The sequence below is a fragment of the Alligator mississippiensis genome, chromosome 1, assembly GCF_030867095.1.
Source record: "Alligator mississippiensis isolate rAllMis1 chromosome 1, rAllMis1, whole genome shotgun sequence".
NCBI classification, from domain to species: Eukaryota; Metazoa; Chordata; order Crocodylia; family Alligatoridae; genus Alligator; species Alligator mississippiensis.
In genome coordinates this window covers 473804837-473820562 of record NC_081824.1, presented here as the reverse complement: position 1 = coordinate 473820562, position 15726 = coordinate 473804837, and the positions used below count along the sequence as shown (strand labels likewise).

The following is a 15726-nucleotide window of genomic DNA, read 5'->3' as shown; positions in this document are numbered from 1 at the left end:
TCAGGTAGAGTCTCTAGGCATGAGAGCTGCATGGCATGGACTCGAGACAATAGCCTTACAAATGCCAGCTGTGAACACACGAAGCATACAATATGGGATAGGTTTTTACCCCTGTAACAGAATGGGCCTTCAGCTCTAGACAGACAGGGTTCTGGGGGTGGATGTGATATCTTAAGCTATCAATTTAGTTGGTCTAATAAAAGATATGACTTCCACCCAAACAACCATGTCTGCCTGAGGCCTTAGATCAACATGGTTACAGCCAACAACCCTTCAAATCTAGTTTCTCAACTTGGGCCAACTTATAGCAAGTTTGACTACTTTATTTACCCAGGTAACTGTCTCGGACGGCCGGAACCGACTCGAGGTGATATACAAATTGCTCGGTCGTTTGGGCGGGCTGGTGAATGGAGAGGCAGACAAAGCGTATTGGTTGCAAAAAACTTTACTTACGCCGCTAGTAGCCGCGACGCAGGTGGTCCTGTCGCTTAAACAACTCCACTAGTTGCTCCAGCTGGCAAGGCTCAGGCCAGAGAATCTGTCCACAAATTAAGCCGGCAGGGAAAGGGTACGTCGAAGGATTGCGCTCGGCGACGGGGAGAAGAATCGATAGGTGATCAGGCTATCGATCAGCTCAGCCGCAAGTCAGATATCTTTAGAGGCACTCTGCAGCGTGCTCAAAGTTCTCCGACTTGGGCGGAAGTCGCACAACATTTTACACGGCTAACAAGCCAATCACTAGCTGCCACGTAGGAATAATTTAGAACTGGCCAATAGTGGGACACAAATTTGCATGCGAATGGCAGGAACTCTCTTGCACCGGGGTTTTCTGTTGCAGCATAAAACTTTTGCTGTGCAAGAGACTCTCATGTGGAGGGAAAATTCCATCGTGTCGAGGCACCAAAATCATTGGGTTGTGACGTGCCCCCTTGCTGACGGCACAACTGGAATTTTAGACACATGAGCATGTTATAAGGAATTTTTGTTTCAGGATTCACTGACCTGACGGAGCTTAAGCAACCAACATATATATATATAAACAAACAATTTTACAGACCGGTCTTTTTAACAAACTATAAAATACATTAACTTAAACATATAACAACAACTATTAGTCATCATCTGATTGGAGAACATCTGTTTGGGACTCCCCTCATTTATTTGTCAGTGGAATATGGTTCATAACGAAGTACTCGTCGCGAAACGTCCGTCTTCTCCCACAGCAGACAATGCCAATTAAAATACTTCCAAGTATTAGAAGGATAATTCCACCCACTACACTAGCAATGATGGTATCCCACTTGCGTTCCTGTATTATTGTTAGGGTGAATGCTGATGCTAAACCCGTAACGCTATTAGTTAAAGGATACCATGAAACCGTGGGTGATCGTGTGGTAGTGATGGTGGAGAGATCTAATACGTGAATAGTTTTTTGATCGCTTCCTTGACCAAGGGAATTTGTCACCCCACAAATGTAAGTCCCGCCATGATTGTAGGTTAGTGAGCTATTGAAATGCAGGGTATTGTTTACAACCAGTAAGCCTTTAGGCCATCGTCCATCTATTCTGGCCCAGGTAAACTTTATAGGCGGCGGGTTAGAATTAGCATTGCACTTAAGTTGAACATTTCTTTGTCCAACAAGCCAATTTCTATTATAGCCAGTTATTGACACTTCAGGAGCATATTGGATGTCTAGTACGGGAGAATACCTTATTTCCCTGTCCAAAGCTGGGTGTTTCACAATACAAGTTATACGCCTTCCCCTCGCAAATTTAGTGGGAATGATCTTATATCAGCTTATAACTGTTACCGTTCTATTTGGAAAGGAAATTAAACTATTCTCTATTTTACCAAAATCTCTTTCCCAACTTATATTTGCAGCGGGTTTCCCAGTGGCTGCTGTACAGATAGCTGCCACTGTCCAATTTTTACCATCTATGAAGGGAGTTGGTTCCTTTGTAAAGCTCACAGTGGGTTCGACAATTACAGTTATAGTTGTTAATGACTCTGAATTTCCTAATGGGAACGTGACTGCTTTGCATTTATATGTTCCTTCATCACAGAAACTCACATTATTTAGGTTGATTGTTATATCATTGAACAAAGAGGTTTTAAATGACACTCTTTCAGGGTATTCTTTTTGAATAGAAAACCCATATTCAGGATGATGCACAACAATAGTTTGCGCACTTTTCTCATGCAATTTTTCCCACGAAATTTGTATTATGGTTTCATACATGACAATTATACAACACCATTCACGACCGAATCAAGGACATGTCAGAAGACATACGCGAACAAGTAGTGGAGCAAGTCAAGAAAAGTCTGGTAAAATTGGCTTGCAGTTGGATGAATCAACTGATGTCTCAAATTGCACACAACTTCTTGTTTTTTGCTCGATATGTGCATGAGAATCAAGTCAAAGAAGAATTTCTCTTTTGTGAACTCCTGAAAGAAACAACCAAGGCAGCAGACATTATGGCTACGATGAATGATTTTTTTCTTTTTTTCCAGCCTTTCCTGGGACCTTGTAGGAGCTATTTGTACTGATGATGCTCCTGCTATGCTGGGGAAATATTCAGAGTTTACTGCTCTCGTCAAAAAGGTGAATCCAAATGTGATCTCTAGTCATTGTATTCTTCACCAACATGCTTTGGCATCAAAAACTCCTCCCTCTTATTTGATAGACCCAGGCCGCCAACTTGATCAGAGCAAGGGCATTGAAACACTGCATGTTCAAAGCGCTGCGCGAAGGAAGAGGTTGGGTCTGAACACGCTGTACTTCTGCTTCACACAGAAGTACGCTGGTTATCCAGACAAAAAGTTCTGACAAGAGTATTTGAACTTTGAGATTAATTGAAATGTTTCTGCATGAAAATGGATTAATTCTGCTTCAGTGTTTCATAGGTCCGAACTTTGCGGATTGTTTGCCATCCCTCGCAGATGTGTTCACAATTCTAAACTCATTGAACATTTCAGTCCAAACTCGTTGAACATTTCAGTCCTAGGTGAAGAAGTGACTATCTGGGAGGACAAAGAAGTTAAATTGACTTGCATGTGGCGCTCTCGAAAACGTCGCCTAGAATTAAAATGTTGGTTGATAGTAAGCAGCAGCACTGTTTGCACTAATAAGTTTGGGCATGTTTTGCCATTTGACACCAAGTGGTGTTTTTTTGTACAACTTTTTATGTGCATTGAATAAATGAACCTTGTTTAAAACGAAGAACTCTTTGTATGAGTATCTTTCTGTTTTTATAATACCCAAGTACACAGTTTGACATAAAAATTAATTTCCCATTGAAAGGGGGTACGTGAAGTCTCACTCGGAGACCAAGGGGTACGTCAACTGAAGAAGGTTCAGAACCGCCGTCCTAGACCCTTGTATCAGATCATGGCAAACCCTGCTGCCTTCTTTGGAGTAATCACTAAAACCTTTTTTTTTTCACTTCAATACCCACATTAGTGACTGCTGTCTAGGTCTTCACGGCCCAATACCTACTGCAGCCTCCTCATTTCCGGCATTCTTGATAGGTCAAGTTAAAGCTTTGTTGCTTGGGTAACCCTGACCGTAGTCTCTCTCCCTACAGGCTTCGCACTGCTTCCCCGTTACACCTGATACACGCTTGCAGTCATTACCTCGAAGGCATTTATCATCTGGGTCCTCTGATCGTACTAGCCCCTCGCACTACCGAGAACGCCGCTCTCTATCGCCCATCCCCCACAGAGTCACTTTTCTCCTGGCTGCTCTTTATTCCTCTACAGCTCGGCGCGGGGAAACAGGACGTTCTGGCCCGTCTGGTTTAGATACAACGTCCAACCCACGTTTTGAAAAGAAATGCTTAAAAATAGTAAAAAAATAAATAAAAATCAACCCTCTCAGAGCGTAAGGTACTATCTGTGATTTGCCTCGTGGTATGGCTTCAAGTCCCTCATTGATAGCAATGCCTCGTGTTAGAGGCCGTATGCTGAAGCCATGGCTCCTTCCCTTAAAAGCAGCTTTCCCCTGAGCAGCGCACGAGCAAAACTGCGCGGGGGTACACTGGCACGCGCATTTTGGAGCGAGCGGTTAGGAGTCAAGGAGATCTCTTTCAAATCATGGAAGTGGAGAGCAACTCTTGACTATAACAAACTCAGCATAACGGCTGTGGGCAGGGCTGGGGGACCCTCGAGGCACTTGGTCACTCTGCTCCTGGAGGCCTGAGCCCACCCCGAGCCGAGGGCCCCAGAGCCGCCGGGCCGCAGCCCCAACACCCGCCCGCGCCAGCTTCCCCGACCGCGTGGCGCGTTATGGCGGCTACAGTCGTATTTAAAAGCTCTCAGCCCAGACGGGCGTCCCCCGCACCCACTCGGCTGCCGGCCGCGCAGCGCCTCCCAGCCAATGAACGCCGGCATGGAAAGATTAAGCTCCCGCCCCTTCTCTGGCCCCGCCCCCGCCCTGCCGGCCCGGGGGGCGTGGCTTGGCCGAAGGTGCGCCTGCGCCGTGCGCGGGACACGCAGTGCTGGAGCGGCCGTGCTGGAGCGCGGAGCTCCGCCCCAGGGGGCGTGGCCTAGGCGGGGTGCGCGGGACCCGCTGTGCGGGCGCGGAGGAGCGCGGAGCTCCGTCCCGGGGGCAGCGGCGGGGGAGGCGCAGCTCCGCTCCGGGCTCGGGCAGGGGCTCGAGATGCGCCCGGGGAGGCAGCGCGGAGCCGCCCGCCCGCCCACACGGCGCTGCACGTGCCCCGAGCCGGCATGCGGGAGCCCCGGGGCCGCCTGCTCCTTCCCTCCCCACCCCGGCCCCAGAACAGCCGCGGACCCGCCTTCTCCGCGCCTCCTGGATGCTTAGTGCTACCTTTTACACGTGGCTATTCACTAATTACCGTACATTTACATAGTGCTAATTAACGCTCATGTTGCTTACTATTCTAATTATTTCTCATTCTAGCGGTGCATGATCATCATGACGTTAATAAGATGATTTTTAAATTTATTATCATGACATGAATGAATTGATTTTTAAAATCCGTTGGGCGTGCACAACGCGCTCTGCACATCCAGCTTCTTTTAAACCAGTTGCGTGGGCGCTAGAAACCCTGGGCTGGGCATCAGCTAATCGCTATTACTGCGGTACTGCTATGTCATAATTATTCTTGATATAGTATTGTAATTACTGTGACTGGCTATGTAGTATTCCTGTTTTTGAAAGCCGGTGTGTTTTCTGCACTCAATGGAGGTGAATGACTTTTCTTTTCCCCTCCCCTTTTCTTCAGTTAACTCTGAGTCCGGGTCACCCGCTGCAATTCGCCCTCCGTGCATTTCGTGGTTGTGTCGGGGGTGAGATTTTGGGGAGGTAAAAATCCTTTAAAAAATAAATGAATAAATAAATCAATCTCTGGCTGCTTTTCTGGGGGCTGGGGGTGCATAGTGAAGGTTCAGGGGTGCTCATCAGGGAGAAGCCCAAAGCTGCCTGCGGGGCCCCGGCTCCTCCATCCCGCCCACCAGGCTGAAGGTGGTTGCTTATTCCCAGTTCCTTTTTCAAAGCTAATCTAGACCCAATCAAAGCTTGTTGTTAATGAATTACACATCTTAAATAGAATTTCATTACATATTTGCTAATAAATAAAATAATATTCTGTATCAAACATAGAGCCCTAAATAAAGGTCAGATTAGGATGGGATTATGGGGCAAAATACTTCTTGGGCCACCCCAAACAGCCTGTTGACACCACAGGGGACTGTCCCGAAGCACCTTGACCACAGCGTTGCCTGGCCCAAAGTGCGGCTTGGCCGTGCTGGCTGCCAGCCGACACCCCCCGCCCCTGTACTAATATATGGGCGTGAGTTAGGAACTAGTTTTTGGGCTGGGATTATAGCCAGAAATCCTTCTTGGGCCACCCCATGACAGACCTGTGTGCCATCGGGGACTCTGCTGGACGTCTCTCACCCGTCTTGCCCGACCCAGAACGCGGCTTGCCCGTGATAGACTGCGAACCGACAGCGTGCCAGCTTCTGTGCTGAGTATATGGACCCACATAAGGACCTGGATTTAGGGCTGGGATCACAGCTAGAAATCCTTCTTGGGCCAGCCCACGCCATGCCTCTGTGGCACGTGGGACTCTCCTGGTTATCTCTGCAGAGTCCTGCCCGTCCCAGGAAACGGTTTGGCTGTGCCAGGCTGCCAGCTGATCATCCACCCAGACGCCACCAACTACAGGGGCCTGAATAAAGAACTGGGATTTGGGCTGGGATCAGAGATGGAAATGCTTGTTGGGCCACCCCACGCTGTCACTCTGTGGTACCAGTGGACTCCCCTGGACATCCCTGACCACAGCTTGCCTGGCCCAACTCGTGGTTTGGCCCTGCCAGGATGCCAACGGACAGCTCCCCCCAGCCACGGTACTAAGTATGTGGGTTTGAGTAAGGAAGTGGATCTTGGGCTGGGATTATGGTTGGAAATCTGTCTTGGGCCACCTCACAGCATGTCCCTGTTGCACCAGGGGACTCTCCTGGTCATCTCTGACCAGAGTCATAGTATCATAGTACTTGGGGGTGGAAGGGACCCAAACAGCTCATCAGGTCCGACTCCCTCCCTCAGGCAGGAATGGGTGCCAGGATCATGTCACCCCAGCCAAATATCTACCCAGCCTCCTCTTGAAGACGCCCAAGGTAGGAGAGCACCACCTCCCTTGGGAGCCCATTGCAGAGCCTGGCAGCCCTAAGTGTAAAGTAATGTTTCCTGGTGTCCAGCCTGAACCTTTTCTCTAACAATTGGAGGGTGTTATTTCTAGTAACCCTGGGTGGTGCCTGGGGGGAACAGAGCTTCCCCCAATTCTCTCCAGTCCCCCCTGGGGAGTTTGTAAACTGCCACCAGATCCCCTCTCAGTCTTCTCTTGTGAAGGCTGAATAGGTTGAGACCTTCTGACCTGTCTCTGTAGGGCCTGCCCTGCTGCCCCATGAAAAGTGGAGATGCTGGGGATTGAACCCAGGACCTCATACATGCAAAGCATGTGCTCTACCACTGAGCTACATCCCCTTTACCCATCTAAGCCATCCCCTTGCTGTCCTGCTTGACTGAAGACATGGTTTGGCTGTGCCAAGCCATGAACTGGCAGCCCCCACAAATACTGTCCTAAGTATATGGGTTTGAATAAGGAACTGGGTTTTGGGCTGGGTTGACGACAGGAAATCCTCTTTGGACCACCCCAAACCATGCCTCTGTGGCACTGGATACTATCCCACACCCCCCAACCAGAGTCTTGCCTGGCCCAAAGTGCAGTTTTTGCGTGCCAAGCTGCCAACTGCCAGCCCCCCATGCCCACTGTACTCAGTACATGGACCCGAATAAGAACCTGTTTTTGGACTGGGGTTATGGCTGGAAATACTGTTTGGGCCAGTTCCCCCATCCCCACTGTACCAAGTAGACAGGCTCAAAGAAGAAATTTCTCGTGGGCTGGGATTAGAGATGGAAATCCTTCTTGGGCCACCCCTCACCATGCCTCTATGGCACCGGGGGACTCTCCCGGACACCACTGACCAGTCTGGCCCGGACCAGAGCGTGGTTTCTTCATACCAGGCTGCCAACTAACAGCCCCCCATTCCCATGGTACTAAGTATACACGCTTGCCTAAGGACCCGGTATTTGGGCTGAGATTACAGACTGAATTGATGACCAGTGTCTTGCCTGGCCCAGATGGTGTGGGGTGGCCCAAAATGGATTTCCAGCCATGATCCCAGCTGTTACCAGATTTGCCTGTCACTTTGGGGTGTGCTCATATATTAGGGGTACATTTCTAGGGTCTTTGCAATTCTATCAATGTGCTGCTCGTGTTACCTGTGTTTCTGTACGGAGCTGTATCTCTCCCTTCTGCAAGTGCTTACCCCCAATGGAGCTATCTTGCAGGACTCTGTTTCAGTGGGGCTGGGTTCCTCCAGCCACTAAATCAGTCAAATGTGCGCGCACACACACACACACACACACCAGCCACTAAATCAGTCAAATGTGCGTGCGCGCGCACACACACACACACACACACACACACACCCCCCAGCCACTAAATCAGTCAAATGCACACACACACTAACATGACATGCCTGGCCCGGCCGGGTTGATCAGCATGTACAGGCTGACACCTTCATGTGCCAGGAATCAGTTCATTAAGGTAACACTACACTGCAGTCAGACACCAGCACTCAGTGAACAGAATCCCTCTCAATCCGGCTGGGTGTCCAGCTGACACCCTCACGGGCCAGCTTTCAGTTCATTAGGGCACGCCTGAGCCAAAGTGGGCCAATCAGCCTATACAAGCTGATCCCCTTATGTGTCTCAAACTCAGCACGTCCCAATCTTTTGCCCTAACTGTCCTAGTAGTGGTAGCCTCTTGATGAGCGGACCCCACAGTATTTCTGGGCTTGACAGGGATCTTTGGCTTAGGTAAAAGAAGCGTTGCTGCAGAGCAAATGGGGAAGGGAAGTAGAGAAGGAAAAATACACCTGGTTACCTCCAGTTTGACTATAAAAGTTATTTATTGTGAAGCATATCCAATTTATAATGGTACTAGTAGTAATAGACATGCAAGGGAAAACAAAACAATTACAATATTCCCCTGGTTTAATTGAGTATTTGGGGAAACTTAGCTGAAGCTTAACTAATACAATTTAGGTTCAGAAAGCTATGCCTAGAGACAAAAAGAAAAAGAGAGAAAGAGAGAGCGAGAGCTGGGGTGTCACTGTTCCCAGGCACTCGGGTGATCTGATGACAAGCAAAGTTCCCAGCACGATCCTTGAAGGGAGAGGATCTGTTTCTGCCAGCTTCTTGGGAACAACAGCGGGTGATGTCAGAGATATTTTCTCTCTTGAAGCACCCTGTTTGCTGCTTTACAGCTTTCTTATCCCCTTAGTCCAGCCTCTTCAAAGCATTCTTTTAATTGTGTAAATCAAGAGGGTCCCAAGCCATAAGTGACAGGGAAAATCCTATTATATAACAGTTTCAATTTAAATGAATGACCTTTCTCAGTGACCAGGGGTTATCTGGTTTGGAACGTCTCAAGAAATGGATTAACAACCAGGAAAAACATCAAGTTTTAAGGAATAACCAGACACCTAGGAGCCAGCTTGAAATTATGGGGTTTTATTTTCTTTTTTCCAATCCTCTTCCTTTTACAACAAGGTGTCTATGAAACGGCATCTTGACATTTTCTCTTAACTTTTTAATCCTGAGCCATTTTGGTTGTGGTCAGCCTCAAGGCACTCATGCTTACAAAATCAAATGGAGATGCGCTGAACTGAGACCGGTTTTCCTGTAGATTGTCTGAAGAGGCTTCATCTTTTGTTAAGTGCACTGACGGCGTCTGTCTTGGGGCGGTGGATTGTTCTTGGTGCTGTGTATTGAGCTGGTCCCTGAGGGAATCATGATTAATTGGTAACTGGTAACAGCCGGGCCTGCAGCGATCCCAGGTCCCATGCCTCAAAACAGCCACAGTTGCACGAGCACCCATGTCACGAGTTTTGCCTGTCAGCAGCCAGAGGTGCAGGCCCCCGAGCCCAGAAGCCCTGCGCCGATCCCCTCGGCAGCTGCCAGGCCTCGTGGCCGCAGCAGGGGCCACCATCGCTGCACCTTAACACACACGGTCATCTATGTCATGAGTTTTGTCTGTCAGCAGCTCGAGGTGCAGTTCCCCCAAAACCCTGCACCAATCATCTTGAAGCTTGGCAGGTTTCATGGCCTCGGCGAGGCTACCGCCCCTGCAGTTTTCACCCCGCTGTGGCGTAACACATACACGTGACGTGAGTTTTGCTTTCAAGAATGTGGGGTGCAGTTCCCCCGAGCCCCTGCACCGATCTTCTTGAAACTTGGCAGGCTTCATGCTCTCAACAGGGGCTACCACCCCTGCAAGTTTCACCCAAATCAGACAAAAAAACAAAGCTGTCGATATTTCATTCATTCCCCATTATACCCTATGGCCGGGTCTCCGAGGCGGTTCCGAAGCTTCCTACTCACACAGGCCGACTCGTGACTACAATGGACTGCAGAACCCAGATCTAGTCTAAGCAGGATTACCTCTATCATCACATCCACAGCTGCCCCATTCAGGCCATGGAAAGCTGTCTGTGCACCAGGCATGGCAGGATCGGCGCTGGGACAGTTGGCTGTGCCGACCTCAGAGAATGGGAGAGCTTTGCATCTCCCTGGGTGATTATAGGATCATATTTCTGAAGACACATGTACTTTTGGGGCATCCAGCAGCAAAGACACACATTTCAATGGGATGGAAAGTGGGTCAAACCTGTTTCAAAGGGAGCGTAGAGAGAGTGTCTGATCTTCTGGGGAAGGGATGTTGACGGTCAACACGAAGACTTCTTACATGAGCTCTGTACAATGGGAAACAGCAACGGAGAAGAGGTGGTGGGAGGTAGCCAGCAAAGTCAGTGACATTTAGGATGCAGGAGCGCAATACTTGGACGTACCAAGTAGTTATTTCATCTCCGTGAGCAATTTTAATTCATTTTTAGCAAAATCTTAAAAACTTGAAGACCTGGACTTCTTCAGCTGTGCCATCACAAACCTAAAGGATTACAGGGAAAGGATTTTTGAGCTGCTTCAGGAGATCACCTACCTAGATTGATTTGATCAGGAAGGTAATGAGGCCCCCAACTCAGAAGATGAAGATGATGAGGGTGACTTCTCTAAACATGCAGTCATTAGTTATGCCATTCAGTCAGGATCTAAATACAAAATTGAGACTGAAGTGACTGTGGAAGTGCTGGAGCACAAATCAGCTACGTGTGTCAGGTGAAGGGCAGTATCACATACTGCTCCTATTGGGTAATGCGGGGTGGGGGGCAATGCACTTGCAAAGAGAGTAGTCATGGATGCTGTGCACGGTTAAAGGAGAGCTGTGCTTAGGAAAATGTGAGCACACATCTTTACACTGAGATATAACTATATAAAAGCAGTTATTTCATTGCTGGTACCAAAAGCTTTTTTTTTTCCGTACCCATCATCTCATATTCGATGCTGTGGCACATTCAGTTCTGTGTTTTCTCTTCCTATAGAAAGAGGAAAAAGAGGGATGTTACTTCTAGTCCTGTCTTTTTTTAAAGATTTCTGGAGAAGGTTTTGTAGCTGAATTGAGTCAGATTTCAGAAGCTCATTTAAGATGAGTTTACAAACAAGCCTTTGAGGTTTAAGCAAAGCTGTAAGGAATTAATTTACCTGCCTTTCAGAAGGGGATGAGGAGGATGAAGCAGATGAAGATGAAGCTGGTCCACCAGGAGAGTACAAAGAAGACGAAGATGAAAATGATGGAGGTTCAGATTTGGGGAGACTGAAGAGGAGGTAGGAGCTGGCCTTTCATACCTGATGATGGACAAGATCCAGGTAGGACTTACCCTATTCTACTATAAGGCTCAGGATTTTCTTGACACTGTCTAGCTATAAGCGTGTAATAAGTTAAACTTGTATAAGCAGAATCATGTAAATCCACTATCATAAATGAGCAATAGAGTACTTTAGAGAGAGACCTTTTACTATCAAAGAAGTGCATTACAGTAGGGGAACCACCGCTGTTTGGTATTCTCCGTTATCTTGCTCAAAATGAAATGCTTCACGATTCATTACTTCACGGCCTTGTAGAATTAGTGTCATTCTGCACCAGATCACCAAGTCCGATTTGGAGGAAAACATGGCCGAAACAAATCCACCTGCCCTACCAGGATGCTCACAAGTGCCTGGGGCGCTTCAGCCTTGAGAGCCATGCCCTCACCATGCAGATCTGCAGGCTGTCAGGTGTGGGGCTGGGGCTTCCAGGCAGGGGGGAGAGGGTGAGTATGGAGGAGCTAGGGCCTGAGGGTGCAGGGGGCTGATCAGGATGTGAGGGCTGAGGCAAAGGGGAGACAGGCTAGGAATCCAGGAGTGAGGGCTGGCCACTGAGGAAGAAGTCAGGGAGAGGCTGGAGCTGTGGCCCTGGGAGCGCTGTGGGTTCGGCCATGCAGGGGAGAGCTGGGGCGGGGAGCGGAGACTTGCCCTGGGTGGGAGCGCATTGCCCTTGCCCTGGGTGGGAGCACAGGACCTTGAGCTGCTGTTAGTGGAGGGAGGTGGGTGGGAAGCTGGATCCTGGCATTTTGGGGAAGGAGGAGGGATTGGATGCTCCTTTCACCCCACTTATCTCAGGGCCCTTTTCTTTCCTAGCCGGGGGGCAGACAGCCCGTGTGATGTTTGCTGAGCTGACCTGCAGGGAGCCTGATGGACCCAGGGGATGGGAACGGGGCTGTGTCGGGTTCACTGCTCTGGGAAGGAAGCGCGTTAGAGCAGAGCAGGCGTGAGGACCAGGACTTGCAGGTTGTGCCCTGCTCTGGCTCTTCGAAAGGAGTGCTGTCCAGCATGCCATAGTGAGGGGCATGGTTTGGGAGGACTCCTGTGTCCTGTTTCTAGCTGAGGGAAGGAGGGAAGGGGTGGGAGGAAGGCTCTGTGGCTCAGGACTCCTGGCTTCTTTTGGGGATGTCACTTCCCCAGAATGAACCCACAAATCATCTGTGCATTGAGTCAATCGATCCCTTGGGTGATGCTGTCAGCACGTACATGGAGGTGAGTGGAAGCAGCGCGGTGGGAGGTGTCCACTCCCTGGTCAGAGGAGGCCGGGGTTGGGGGAATACTGGGCCCATGGATCGGATTGAAGGGTGGATGGCGATACTGGGCTGGGGTGGCCTCATGGGTCCCATCTGTCAGGCAGAGGAAGGTAGTAATAGGTGCATTGGTCAGATTCCAGCTGGCATGGATGGGGTTCCCGTCAAGGGGCTGCAGGGAAGCAGAAGGGTTACTTGGCTGGGGGTGGGCCCGTGGGTCCCACGGGAGGGTTTGTATACTACAAGCAGTGCCCTCCTGCCAGGGTCTCCGTTGGGTCCCAGTCGTGCCCTGCACTGCCCAGCCCTGTCCTGGCAGTGGCTGATGCGGAAAACGTGGGGTCTTTCCATTCTCCTTCAGTATGGAAATGGCCTCTGCTTTGCCTCCCACCCCGCTCATGCTTTGCCTCCTGTCTCCTCTTCACAGCGGTGATCAACGTGAGCCCTGATGCACGACTGATCACGCAGACCAGCTGCCAGCTCTGGGTGGTGGAGGAGCAGTCCATCAGCCACATCAACGGCAACTTCGACTGCAAGCGGGAGGTGCTGGAGGCCTCGGGCCAGGTCAGCATTAACTGGCCCCGGGAGTGACCTTGCTGTGGGGAGGCTCCTCGAGGACCTGCCCATCCCCTCTCAGAGACCTGCCTGCACAGCTTCACGTGCGCCCACACCTAAAGGCCTCCGTGTAGAGGGGGCAGGGCCGCAGGCATGGTTGTGGTTGAACTTTGAAGATGTGTTTTGGGGGCCTAATGCAAGACATGTTATATTTTTAGAGCTGTTCTTCTACACCTGCTGCTTTCCCAGGAGAGAGAGACTTAATTTATATGAATGGGAGGGAGGGGGTTGTACTGGAACGGTCTGTTTTAGACAGGAGTGAGGGCTGTCCTTGTCCCATTGCTGGGTTCCCTGCCCCCAGTCTGGAGAATGGCTTGAGCCTTGTTTTGCTTCCACCCAAGAAGATTATATTAAAATATAATAAAGGAAAAGTGGCTCGTGGTGGGTTTTATTCTGAAGGGATAGGAGTGGGGCTTCACAGTACTGGCAGGAGGGACACCCCTGAGATTGCAGTGGACAGACAGACTGGGCTGAGGCATGGGGATGGGCACGCAGGCACAAGCATATTCTCCCTGCCATGAACACACACACATACATGCAGGCACACGCACGCACAGACACATGCACACAGAGAGAGATGGGTGTGCACTCTATTCACTCGCTCTGCACGTGGACACATTAACACGCTCTCCATGCCATGAACACAGATGCATGCACACGCACACACGTGGACAGACACATGCACACATGCAGGCAGGCATGCACTGTACACACTCACTCTCTGCACATGGACACGCAGACACAAATACACTCTCCCTGCTATGAACACAGACACACATGCACAGACAGGCATGTACACATGCAGAGAGGAGCACACGCACAAACACACGTGCACACACATACACACATGCACACACACATGCATGCAGGCACACACATGAACACAGATATGTACACATGCAGACTCATGAACAGACACACAGAGGTACATATGAATTGACACAGACATGCACATACACACATGCACGCACAGGCACATGCAGGAACACACACATGCACACAGATACATGCACACAGACATGCATATACACACAGACATGCAAGAACACACGCATGCACAAACATGCACACAGATGTGCGCAGACACATGCACGCACATAGATACATACACATGCACACACATGCATACAGAAACCTACAAGCACACTCATGCATGCAGACTTGTGCATGGACACATAAGCATGCACAGGTGCACATGCACCCACACATGAACACATGCACACACATGAATGCACACAGACACATGCATGCGTATGCATGCAGACATGCACATGTGCATGCAGGCATGCACGCACATAAATGTAGGCACACAGGCACATGCAGGCACACATGTGCATGCACAAACACATGCACACATGCCCGCGTATGCATTCACACTGATGTATGCAAGCAGACACACGTAAGCACAAACTCATGCATGCAGACGCATGCATGCACAAACATGCATGTGTGTGCATGCAAACATGCACATGTGCACCTGGACACATGCATGCACATACATGCATGCACAGAGACTCACCTGCACACACACGTGCATGCATGGAGACATGTGCCTGCACACATGCATGCATGGAGACATGTACACGCGTGTACGCAGACAGATGCAAACACGCACATACGCACACGATTCCGCCCGGCCATGGGGCAGGCTGGGCTGGCAGCGGGGGGAAGGTCCGGAGCCCCCGGGGGTCCCAGGAAGAGCAGAGGGGAGCCGGCCCCAGCTCGGCCCCATAGGGGTGGGGGTGGGGGTAGCAGGGCTGCAGCCCCAGCCCTCCCCGGGCCCGGGCACTCCGGCGGGAAGGGGTGCTGCAACGACACCCCCCCCCCCCCCGCCACCGGTGCAAACGCCCCCTGCTCCCCGTGCACACCCAAGTCTGCATCCCGCCCCCCGCCCCCCAGGCCAGGCAGGGGCCGATGGGGCAGCCTCGGGCTGGGGGTCCCGCGACAGGGGTCCAGCTCCTCTCGTGCGGGGCTTTGCTTTTCTTCCTCTCTCTTGCTTTAGTCGCAGGTCAGGTCCTGCCCTGGGCAGAGCCCGTGTGCCCGGGGGCTGGGAGGTGCTGGTGGGGGCGGTAAGAGCAGGGTGGCAGCGATCTCGGGGTGTTTGGGGGGATCTTGGGCGCTGCCAGTGTTGTCTCCAAAGGACAGTGTGAGTTCGTGCCCGGTGCGCTTTTGCCAATAAACACACAGGGGTGGAGGATCCAACTTAATCTTTATTGTTTCAAGTCTGCGCAGAGAGGGGTGCTTGGCAATCTTTTGCAAAGCAAGCACCACCGGTTTCTACCTTTGGGTACCTTTTATACATATGTTTGCAAGTGTATCGCTCAGTGATTGGTTACAAGCCACTGACATAAGACGTTCTCTACTGAGCATGTCTCTATACCTATGGTTTAGCCATGTATTTCATTTACATACATATATGTTTCATTAACATACTTTTGCTCTGCCCAGGGTGTGATTTTTAGCATTCTAATGAGACCTTTTTCTGAACTTCTTGCTATCTTACAAGTGTCAGGGAGA

General features: G+C 50.3%; 1 non-coding gene across 1 annotated transcript; it reads right to left on the bottom strand.

The window, feature by feature from the left end:
* Nucleotides 1-6937: 6937 nt before the first annotated feature.
* Nucleotides 6938-7009, bottom strand: TRNAA-UGC (transfer RNA alanine (anticodon UGC)). The gene has a single exon. It is a non-coding gene; the product is annotated as a tRNA-Ala (tRNA).
* Nucleotides 7010-15726: the final 8717 nt, after the last annotated feature.